Below are 9,997 nucleotides of genomic sequence, written 5' to 3' on the forward strand. Positions count from 1 at the left end.
TGTCTGATGCAGAAGCATGCGGGAGGTACAGTCATCACAATCGAACTGATTAATTAATATAAGCTAGCTAGGTGATTAAGTGGTTCATCAAACCAATTAACCATGGGCGCTGCGGTTTTGTATCCAACAACGTCAGAGTTGATCATATGCATCATATGCATATAGGGATTGAGATTCCTTTAATTAACTAGCTAATCTAGATTAGATATTAGGGCATCCATGCTTATGCTAATGCTTACAAACTAAAAAAACGTACATGCAGTTTACTTATTATTTTATTAGGGTTCCATGTTGTACTGTGACTCATCCTTGAGTTCTCTTTTAAACTTTGGTACTGATAAGACATTCCACCTTAGCTAGACGATTTGCTCCATATTTTCTTGGATTTGAGAAGTTGTATCTAAACCCCTAGCTATTTACATAAAATTTGCGAAGCTTCTTCAAGCTCTTGGGTCTAGTTACAGTGCATCCTTGTTGATCAAATCGTTCGAACCAAGGAAAAATAGACATTACAATGGGATGGAAAACGATTTGACGTACGATTAATGAAAGAGAACGGTGGAAAGCTCATCAACTAAGAATCATGATGGATTGCCAATATCGATCGGGCTGCAAAATAAGTAGATATGGCCAAATATAAATGAAAAAAATAAGATAACTAGCTATGTGATTAATGTAATGCTTGACTAGCTATGCCCATTTATATTTGGTACGAAACTTCACCATCGACTCTATCTCCTTTCTTGCTTATGCATCCATTCCTTATCAACCTAATGCTTGATTAGAGTTATGCTTTATTTATTTTCCTTGTACTCCGGATAAGGTTTATGTCCCTGACGCGCTCTTGGGAAGCGCGCAATTTAACCCTGAAATGTCGTTAGTAATATAAGTAAGTAGGGATCGTTCTATTCCGGGGATTGAGGGTACACCTGTAATTGTGAAACAAATAAAGAAAAGTATTATTTACAAAAATAAAATAAAGAATATAAATATATACAATTGTATAAACAAATAAAGAATTAAAATAATAAAGTATTATTTACAAAAATAAAATAAAGAATAAATATATACAAGTAAACACAAATAAGGGGGGATTATGATTCTTAAAATTAAAATTAAAATAAATAAAATAAAGAAAACGTAAAAACATATATACAAGGGTGGAACGCAAGGAACACAGATCAAAATCAATTCCATGTAATCAAATTCGATTCAAACCCTATAATTGTTCTTCCAAGTCATGAGAGAGGAGTTGATCATGTGAAACATTCGAAAGCAAATGATTTCCCATATTTTACTTTTCAATGCTAATTAACCTAAGCGAAAGCACCTAGATCAATCCTATCAAACATGCAATCAAGCCCTAGAAAGCTAGTGAATCATGTCATGTTTAATGCATTACACATAGAGAAAGGCTATCAACTCAAGTGTACAACTTAGTATGAATAAGTTCACCTAATTGCAATCCTCTTCAATTGAATTCGATTTTTGTCCAAAACCTTTACTACTTTGATTCAAGTTTACACAAAACGAAAAGTCGATTTCATGTTCTTAAACCTAGCACCAATTACATGCAAATCCTATAAGTGTCGACCCAAATAAGATAAACATATAAAAGTTTTCTATCAAGCAAATTCAATCGAACAATCACACATAAGCAACTATGGAATCACAACATAGAAATCGAAAATCCTTATTCAATCATAAAATTTCAGAATATAAACTTTATTCAAACATAAATGTCAACTAAAAATAATTCTCACGAAACTAAGCAAGATTACAAAGAAAGAGGTTGAATTACACCGTGAGATGGAGATGGGGATGAAGGATGAAACGTTATGGATTCTTGAATCTCGAAAGCAATCTTCAAGGTGGAGGATGGATGATGATGCTCACGGCTCCTTCTTCTTCTTCTTCTCCCTTGCTTGAAACGTTGAATGCACTAGAGGATGGAGAGAAAATGGAAAGGAAATGGAGAGACAAAGAAGATGGAATGGATGAAGGAATTGGTGTGGGAAAATGGAAAGGAAATGGAGAGACAAAGAAGATGGAATGGATGAAGGAATGTGTGTGGGAAAATGGAAAGGAAATGGAGAGACAAAGAAGATGGAATGGATGAAGGAATTGGTCTAGGAAAATGGAAAGGAAATGGAGAGACAAAGAAGATGAGATGGATGAAGGAATGTGTGTTAGAATGAGAGGAGAAGGTGTTTATATAGGGAAGAAAAAGAAGAGTGAAATGATGAGTGGAAGAAAAATAATGAAAGTGGAGTATGAAAGTGATTTGTAGAATATGGAAAAGAAAGAGAAATGATGATTACACCCTAAAACATGGAATGTTTTTGGGTGATGATGATGGTGGATTAGTGTGAGAAATGATGGAGAAAACATGATGATTACACCCTAAAACATGGAATATTTTTGGGTGATGATGATGATGGATTTCCTACTCATTTACTTCAATTTTATCTCCACCATTTGTAGGTAAGTGTGGACATAATGCTCATTTCACCATCATTTACTCCAATGTACCTAAGAAAATAGAAATTGAGTTAAAAATCGATTCATTAAGGAATTAACTAAGTAAAATGTGAGGAATTAACTATTAAAATATCACATTAAAATGCTCCTATCAGTCCCCCTTTATTTGTATTTTTTTTATTAATAAAATAAAAAAGCCGGACAAGCGGTGGGTTTAATTTTATCTAATCTCTTATTTAATTAAAAAAAGAACGAAGCTATGTCATCAAGTGAGATCTGTTTGTGAAATGAAGTGTGTAGTGTGCACAAAGCTGAATTCATGGTTGACCTCACTACTACAAAAAGGTCATCAGACGACGGTGGATTTGTGTTGTCTGATGACCAAGCTCACCGTGGTCTAAGTGAGTGTTGTGTGATTGAAAAATCAGACAACGGTGATTTCACCGTTGTGTGATAATAGTTTGCTCAACAGAAATACCTATTTCCGTTGTGTGAGTTCTGCGCAGCATGTGCCTGGCATGGCATGCGCGGCGATGCCTCGGCACATTCAGACAACAGAAGAAAGAATTCACTGTTGTGTGAGATTCATAACACACAACAGATATAACTCATTCTTTGTTGTCTGAGATATGTAACACACAACAGATATTACTCATTCTTTGTTGTCTGAGATTAATAACACACAACTGAAGTGAAATTATATCCCTTGTCTGTTGATTACTCAGACAACGGATATGATTTCATTTCTGTTGTGTGTTATGAATCTCACACAACAGAACTTTGTTTTCTTTTGTTGTTGGTTGTTAGTTCACACAACTACTCTATTTGGTTTCTGTTGTGTGTTATGAATCTCACACAACAGAACTTTGTTTCTTCTGTTGTTAGTTGTTTGTTCACACAACTACTCTATTTGGTTTCTGTTGTGTGTTATGAATCTCACACAACAGAAGTTTGTTTCTTTTGTTGTTGGTTGTTAGTTCACACAACTACTCTATTTGGTTAGCTGTAGTGTGAATATTGTAATCAAATTGAGTAACAAACCAGTGACTATTGGACAGTAATTACCACATCAAAAGTACTCAAATCCATATCATTCCATTACCATTTTTCAAACATCCATACATTCAAGTGACTAGGTAATGTACCAAACAAGAAAGCATTCCTAGCTAGCTACACATGAATCAAAAGCTGATATAATATCTTTTCTCTTAACAAAGCTTTTGCCTCCTCATTAAGCTCACTAATAAACTTCAAAGGTGATGGCCACACCAGAGGCTCAGCTGATGACGGATTTAGCATAGCTGCACAATAAGCTCCATGTTTGTGTTTCAAAGCAACTATATATGGCATTCTCCTGCATATTTACAAAAAAAAAAAAAACAATAGATAAAGATCAAACTTTCAAATAAAGTGTTTAAAATCAAGTTAAGAGATATGATCATTGGTTCAGGTTTTCTTGAGGAAAAAAAACCAAAGCTGGAGGAAAAAAAAACCATATATGGAGGAAAAAAAAAATCAGAAACCCAAACCAAACCAAAGCTGTGATTTTTCACATACATTTGCTCCTACTTCAAGAAGCTTTCGCACGCATGAGATCTTGCCATGCATTGCAGCCAACATAAGCGGAGTCTGAAAACCATCCAAAACCAACAAACCATGAGCAAATTACATCCAGCAAAAACTAAAGATCAAACATTTTCAAAGCTATCTGAAACCCAAGTAAAAAGTGTTAAATCACATTGAAGCAAACTGTAATGGAGAATGCTATATGGCAACACGAGATGTAAAAACAAATAGATATTCAGCACTCAGAATCAAACAGGCTACTTCAAACAGAACATAACCACTACAAAAACAACTTGCAGTAGTAATTAGGCAACCCAATATATTTAGACCTTCCTAAACAAAAATTACACCAATTTCACTTTATATTTTAACCCGAGGCCTATAACTTCTCCTCTCCCTCCACCTAGCACAAGACTCGATTATATGTTCAAACCACCCAAATTCAAAAATTTAAGTAAGAAGAAAAGAAAAAAAAAAGCAATGTAGGAAGGGAACAAATTAACAAACCAGAATGATCCTGCAGTTCTTTTAACAACTTCATCAGTATACTAGACTGTGCTCCACTAAGCATAACTGCTAAGTTGGGTATTAAAATCCAATTACTAAATTGATGCATTCCAGAAATAATACTATATAGCTGCTGGTAGTATCATGCAAGTGTATCAGTTTATCAAACTGAAGTGCAAGGAAATTCGACACGATCCAATAAAAATCCTGACTAACAACAGCTTATAGAGAGTTGCCCTTTTTTATTATATTTTTCTGCCGAAGAAGAAACAGAGTGAGAGAGTAGGTGATGCACTGATGAAAATAACTATTCCATGGAGCAAGCATAAACAACAGACAAAATGCGGAAAACCAATTTCCATGTCATTACAGAAACCCAAGTCGGAAAAATTTGTTCCACGACATATGGAGAATCTACACAGTTAACAACTTCATGTAAATATGTATGAAACCGAATTTGGACTATACAATTTAAGTAGCGAAACCAAGAAGTGTACAAGGAACAAACCATACCAGAAGCTGCCAAGACTCCACCTTCATCATCTTCTGGTACCCTGATGATCTTAACTGCAACAGCTTCCTCATTGTAAATCCCATAGGTGTGGCCTCCTTAATCTTCAATGCAAAACCCAGAACCCAAATAAAAAAAAGCCAGATTTTCCTCTACCCTCTTCATCAAAAGGTTCTGATAACCAGAAGCCTCGCATCTTACGAGTCTCCCAATTTATTAACCTGATTTCAAAAGCTTTCAACCTTGAGATTGACTTCAAAAGCTTGCATGTCTTCGAACTTGAAACATGCATCCATTCAGGGGAATTTATTAACCTGATTTCAGAAAACTTCATAACATAGTTCCGTACATATAGAAACTAATTACTGATATACCTCAACAATATAGAGGATAGATTCCATCTTAAGAATAGGTTGAAGAGCCAGAACTGATAGACAGTCATAAGTGTCAACTTCATTCCTAATCAATTGAGGATGTCAAGTCAAATAAGTTCCATGGAGTTAAAAATTTAGATGTGCCAGAATATTCAATGGAATTTCGCATGACAAGAAATTTCAAAGAAAATTTGAGAGCATATAGTCCACAACAATTTCTCAAATAGAATCAAAGTTGATCAAATCCTCACCTATCTGCCTTTTTTGCCAACCATGAATCCAGCAAGTAAAGCTCAACATCAGTTAACACTTAACACTTGTACCACCCAAAACAAGCTGATGGACTGATAGAGCTCAAAGGAGTTCTTAAGGTGAGGTCAGTATTATACCTTCCACCTTTTCTTCAATTTTAGCATAGGTTGCCGCCTACACAAAAGTTCGAAGTACAATTTAGATTTTTTAATACAAAGATTAATTAAGCCAAACATAATAGATCTTTCAATGACTTACCTTCAAAACCACAGCTCCTCCAGTTGAGTGACCAAAGAGGAAGCACGGTGCTCCAGGGTTCTGTAATCTAATCTTTTCCAAGAAATCCCCCTATAGAACAGAAACCTCAAAACTGTTAAACTTTGTGATTCTCTATGTAGGTATACTCCAAATTACTAAGAATGAAGTTATACCAGTGCTGGTTTAAAGATGATAGATCTGTAATAAACTGGAGATATAGATTGAACTTACAGTATCAGCAACAACATGGTCAAGTGAAGGAACATAGCCATGCAATCCATCACTGCCACCATGACCTGCCACAAAGGAACAAGAAAGCACTATAAATACAGTTCTAAGTCCTAACGACTTACGAAATCCTTTAGCATAAAAAATAACTCATCAAGAGTAACATCTAGAATTAGTAGCAGCGTTAGCTCATAGCATAACTGTTATTACAAGAATGACAGAAGATTACATCCTTCGTTTGCTGAGTGACAGGTTCTATGCTCATCAAGTATATAATGTTAATGAATCCGAACATTATATACTTGACAACAAACTTGTAACACCAGACTTAATTGAAACAACTGCTATAGTTGAAACTTAAAAGCTACTGAAGTCATAACTGGTTCATATGCTAACTGTAAGTGGAAATGAAACTTACAATATTCACTTTCCTCCTTAAACCGCTCATCCATAGCAACATTGTTGAAAATGCAATCTGAAATTTCACTCTCAAGGATTAAAATCAAATACTCATCAATTTCTGAAGCACCATTCATTCATTTGTATAAAGTACCAAAATTGCTCAATTTCAAAAACCGAAAGGAAAATAGTAATCGTGAAATTGAACCAATCAACGACCAAAATGCCCACAAAATATAGAAACCTAACAACTGCCACACGAAATCTGAAAGAGAATGCTTACTAAATCGACCTAGGGTTTAATCCCGAAGCTCTTCCAAGCCTCGCGCTTCAGCCTCCGAAAGTTTACCAACCTCAAAAACCTAGAATCGAGAAAGAGGAATAGAATCACAGAGAGAATAGTTGAAAATTAAATTAGAGCTAAAATCAAAGACACTCGCGCATCAATTTCATTGTGCAGCATAAGATCAATAATTACCTTTGAAATTCGGAATTGCTTGCAGAGCACCGATTCAGTGATTCGGTACTACTCGGAGGCTTGGATTTCAGATCCGGAGAAAGAGTGATGGAGGCGGTGATGGTGATGATGATGCCGATGCCTGCAATGACTGAGAGGGAGGGGTTTCGTGGGGGGGGGGGGAGATCGAGAGACTGAGAGAGGGGGGATCCGGGGGGGGGGGGGTGGGTTTCACGATTGGGAGAGTCGTGGGGAGGGGTGGTGGAGAGAGACGGGGTTTCACAGCTGAGAGAGCTCGATCGAGAGAATTTGTTTCATTTTTCTTTCGACACGATGTGGCTTGGGCTGGGTGGGAGGAACAATTAAACTTCAAGTTGCTCACACAACAGAAACCTAACAAACTGTTGTAAGAGTATCAAAATGTCAAAACATGGAGGGAAATCTCCCGCATACAGCAATTTGGCTCAAAATGTTGCCGCCTATATGTTCCCACTTTCACACAACAGAAAAGTATAACTTCTGTTGTCTGATTTCTACAGCTTGCACTAGGTTTACCTTGTGGAAGACATTCAATCAAGCTTCCTCAAAATTTGGCATCCAGTTTTCAATCACACAACGGAAATTATAAAGCACCGTTGAATCAAGTAGCACAAAATTCAGATTTCAAGAGGCAACCAAGGCTCCAAAGTGGAGGGAAATCTGCCGCTAATTTTTTTAAGACTCAGGCGACAGACATTACTTAAATCCGTTGTGCAATGTAGTTCTGATAAAAAAGTTCTCACTTTGTTGGCATTCACACAACAGAATATAACAAGTACCGTTGTGCAATAAAGCTTACTTAAACACACAACGGATGATTTCTGTTCCGTTGTGTGATTAGTGTTGTGTGATTAACTTTTTGTAGTAGTGTCCAGTTCAAGTTTTGGAGGATTTTATGATAATTCAATTCTTGAATTTGGTTAGATGGTGGACTCTTCATACATGGTCGTTGTTTGTATATTTTTTGAATCAGGGAAATTGTATATTCAACACAAACCAGAATAGGCTGTTACATATCATTCAGCTATCATTTAAGGCCATAGACAGACACGAAGACAATGGTAGTACCCACAAGTGGTACATTCAAATAGTCCTACTCATTATACATTTAAATACGTAGAGGTAGTGGTTCTTTGATACTACTCCAGAGGCGCTAGAGATACTTAGACTGCACATCGGTGCTTAACTCCTAATACAAGGAATTTATTGTACTTAGACAAAACTAAAAACATAGGGATAGACCCAGGGCAAACACCCTAGCCCACTATAGAAGCCGAAAGGCAGCCCAAAGAGGAGTGACCCACAAGGCCGAACAAGGATGGCTTGACCCAAGCCAAATTTCATCTCAATATACCTAGCTGCACACGACACCTATGCAGCTTCGCCGGATCTCACCGCTGCATCCCAACGCAGCAAGCCACATCACCACTGCAAAACGCAGTGCTGAAGCTTGTATATGGTAATTCATAATCAATGAAAATTCTTTCCTCCACTAGGAAAATTCTAGTATTTGTTGACGTATGCCATACATCAAGTTTTTTTGAATATTTTAGACCGTTGGATATAATTAAAATGTGAATATATCTAACGGTCTAGAATATTCAACAGTGGTAACCCACTTACCCATTAACTTGAATGATTTTTTTTTCAAGATTCCTCAATTACATATCCAAAATAAAATTTAGAAGACCATAAATTGAAAAGGAGAAGAAGAAGAAAAGAGGAAGAAACTCGTCCCCATCCAAATTACTCGTCCAGTTTTTACAAAAGTCATTCAGTTTTTGTCTAATTTTGTTCTAAAAGAAAACCCTAATGTGAAGAGAAGAAGACGAGAGGAAGGAGGAAGAGCTTTGAGGAAGGAGGAAGAGCTTTGAGGAAGGATAACAGCACACTCATAAGTTTTCTTCAATTAACCTTGTTTGCTTCCTGTCATCCTCAAGTAATTCTTGTTTGCTTCACTTTGGTGTTCAATTTCCCACCAACACCATGCAACCACGATTCCTATTCTCAAATTTCAACTTTGTATTGATGGGATATTTGCAGAGGTCGTGTCTGTTCTCTCTCATGTCTTTCTCTCTAGCGTGAAAGGGTTTCCTTTGGGTCGAGCGTCGATCAAGGGTGACTGTTGGCCTTGTGTCGAATTGTGATTTCCTCACAGCGTATGTTGGATCTCTTGGAGAAGGTGTGTCTATCACGCTATCTAAATGAGCTCTAATACATGTATATTTCTGATACTTTGCCCATTTAGCTTTTCGTGTTTTAATAAAGAATATTCATTCCTATAGGTTTCAATTTGATATAGATAATCCATCTGCAAATTCGTTGAACTATATATTGCATATTAGTTTGTACTTTGTAATCTTGTTCAATTGATATATGCAGCTATTTAAGTTATCTGCTCTATATTTTGGCCACGTGTTACAACCCAGTTGGTTTTTGCATACATAGATTAATGTTGAACAACTTATTTTCTTTTCTGATTCAAAAAACGAAAAGATGATGAGTAATGGATGAGCTTTACTACATTTTTAGTACGCTATAGGTAGTAGTAGCCTAGTGAAAATGTTAGAAAGTAAAGCAGGTTTGAGCTTCATTTTTCCTTTATTCCACCGGTGTGGCTCGAGGTTTATGCTAGCCTCTACCACATTTTGAAGATTTAGAATGGAGTAATTCAGTTTTAGATATTTATACATTGAATGGATGAGCTTTATTGCATTTTGAACTGAGGCATGACTAATGCAACAAAAGCTTTATCTTCAATTGAATTTCTAAACAAGCACTAACATATTATAAATTCAAGAAAGGACAATCCTTTAGCTTTGATCTCATGATCATATCTTGTTCGTGGTTCTTACAATGTAATTTGTTCTCATGGATGGATTGAAATGTAGACAATCATGATACCAATTAGAAGAATTAAGTTAC

At 36.2% G+C, this 9,997-nt stretch overlaps 1 long non-coding RNA gene across 1 annotated transcript; it reads right to left on the bottom strand.

Moving 5' to 3' along the window:
- Nucleotides 1-5,809: 5,809 nt before the first annotated feature.
- On the bottom strand, nucleotides 5,810-6,430 carry LOC112184370. The gene is made up of 4 exons (XR_005805537.1): nucleotides 6,407-6,430; nucleotides 6,181-6,245; nucleotides 5,950-6,039; nucleotides 5,810-5,865 (listed from the first exon to the last, which is right to left on the bottom strand). It is a non-coding gene; the product is annotated as an uncharacterized LOC112184370 (long non-coding RNA).
- Between the last annotated feature and the right edge of the window lie 3,567 nt (nucleotides 6,431-9,997).

The sequence above is a fragment of the Rosa chinensis genome, chromosome 2 (assembly GCF_002994745.2).
Source record: "Rosa chinensis cultivar Old Blush chromosome 2, RchiOBHm-V2, whole genome shotgun sequence".
Lineage (NCBI taxonomy): Eukaryota > Viridiplantae > Streptophyta > Magnoliopsida > Rosales > Rosaceae > Rosa > Rosa chinensis.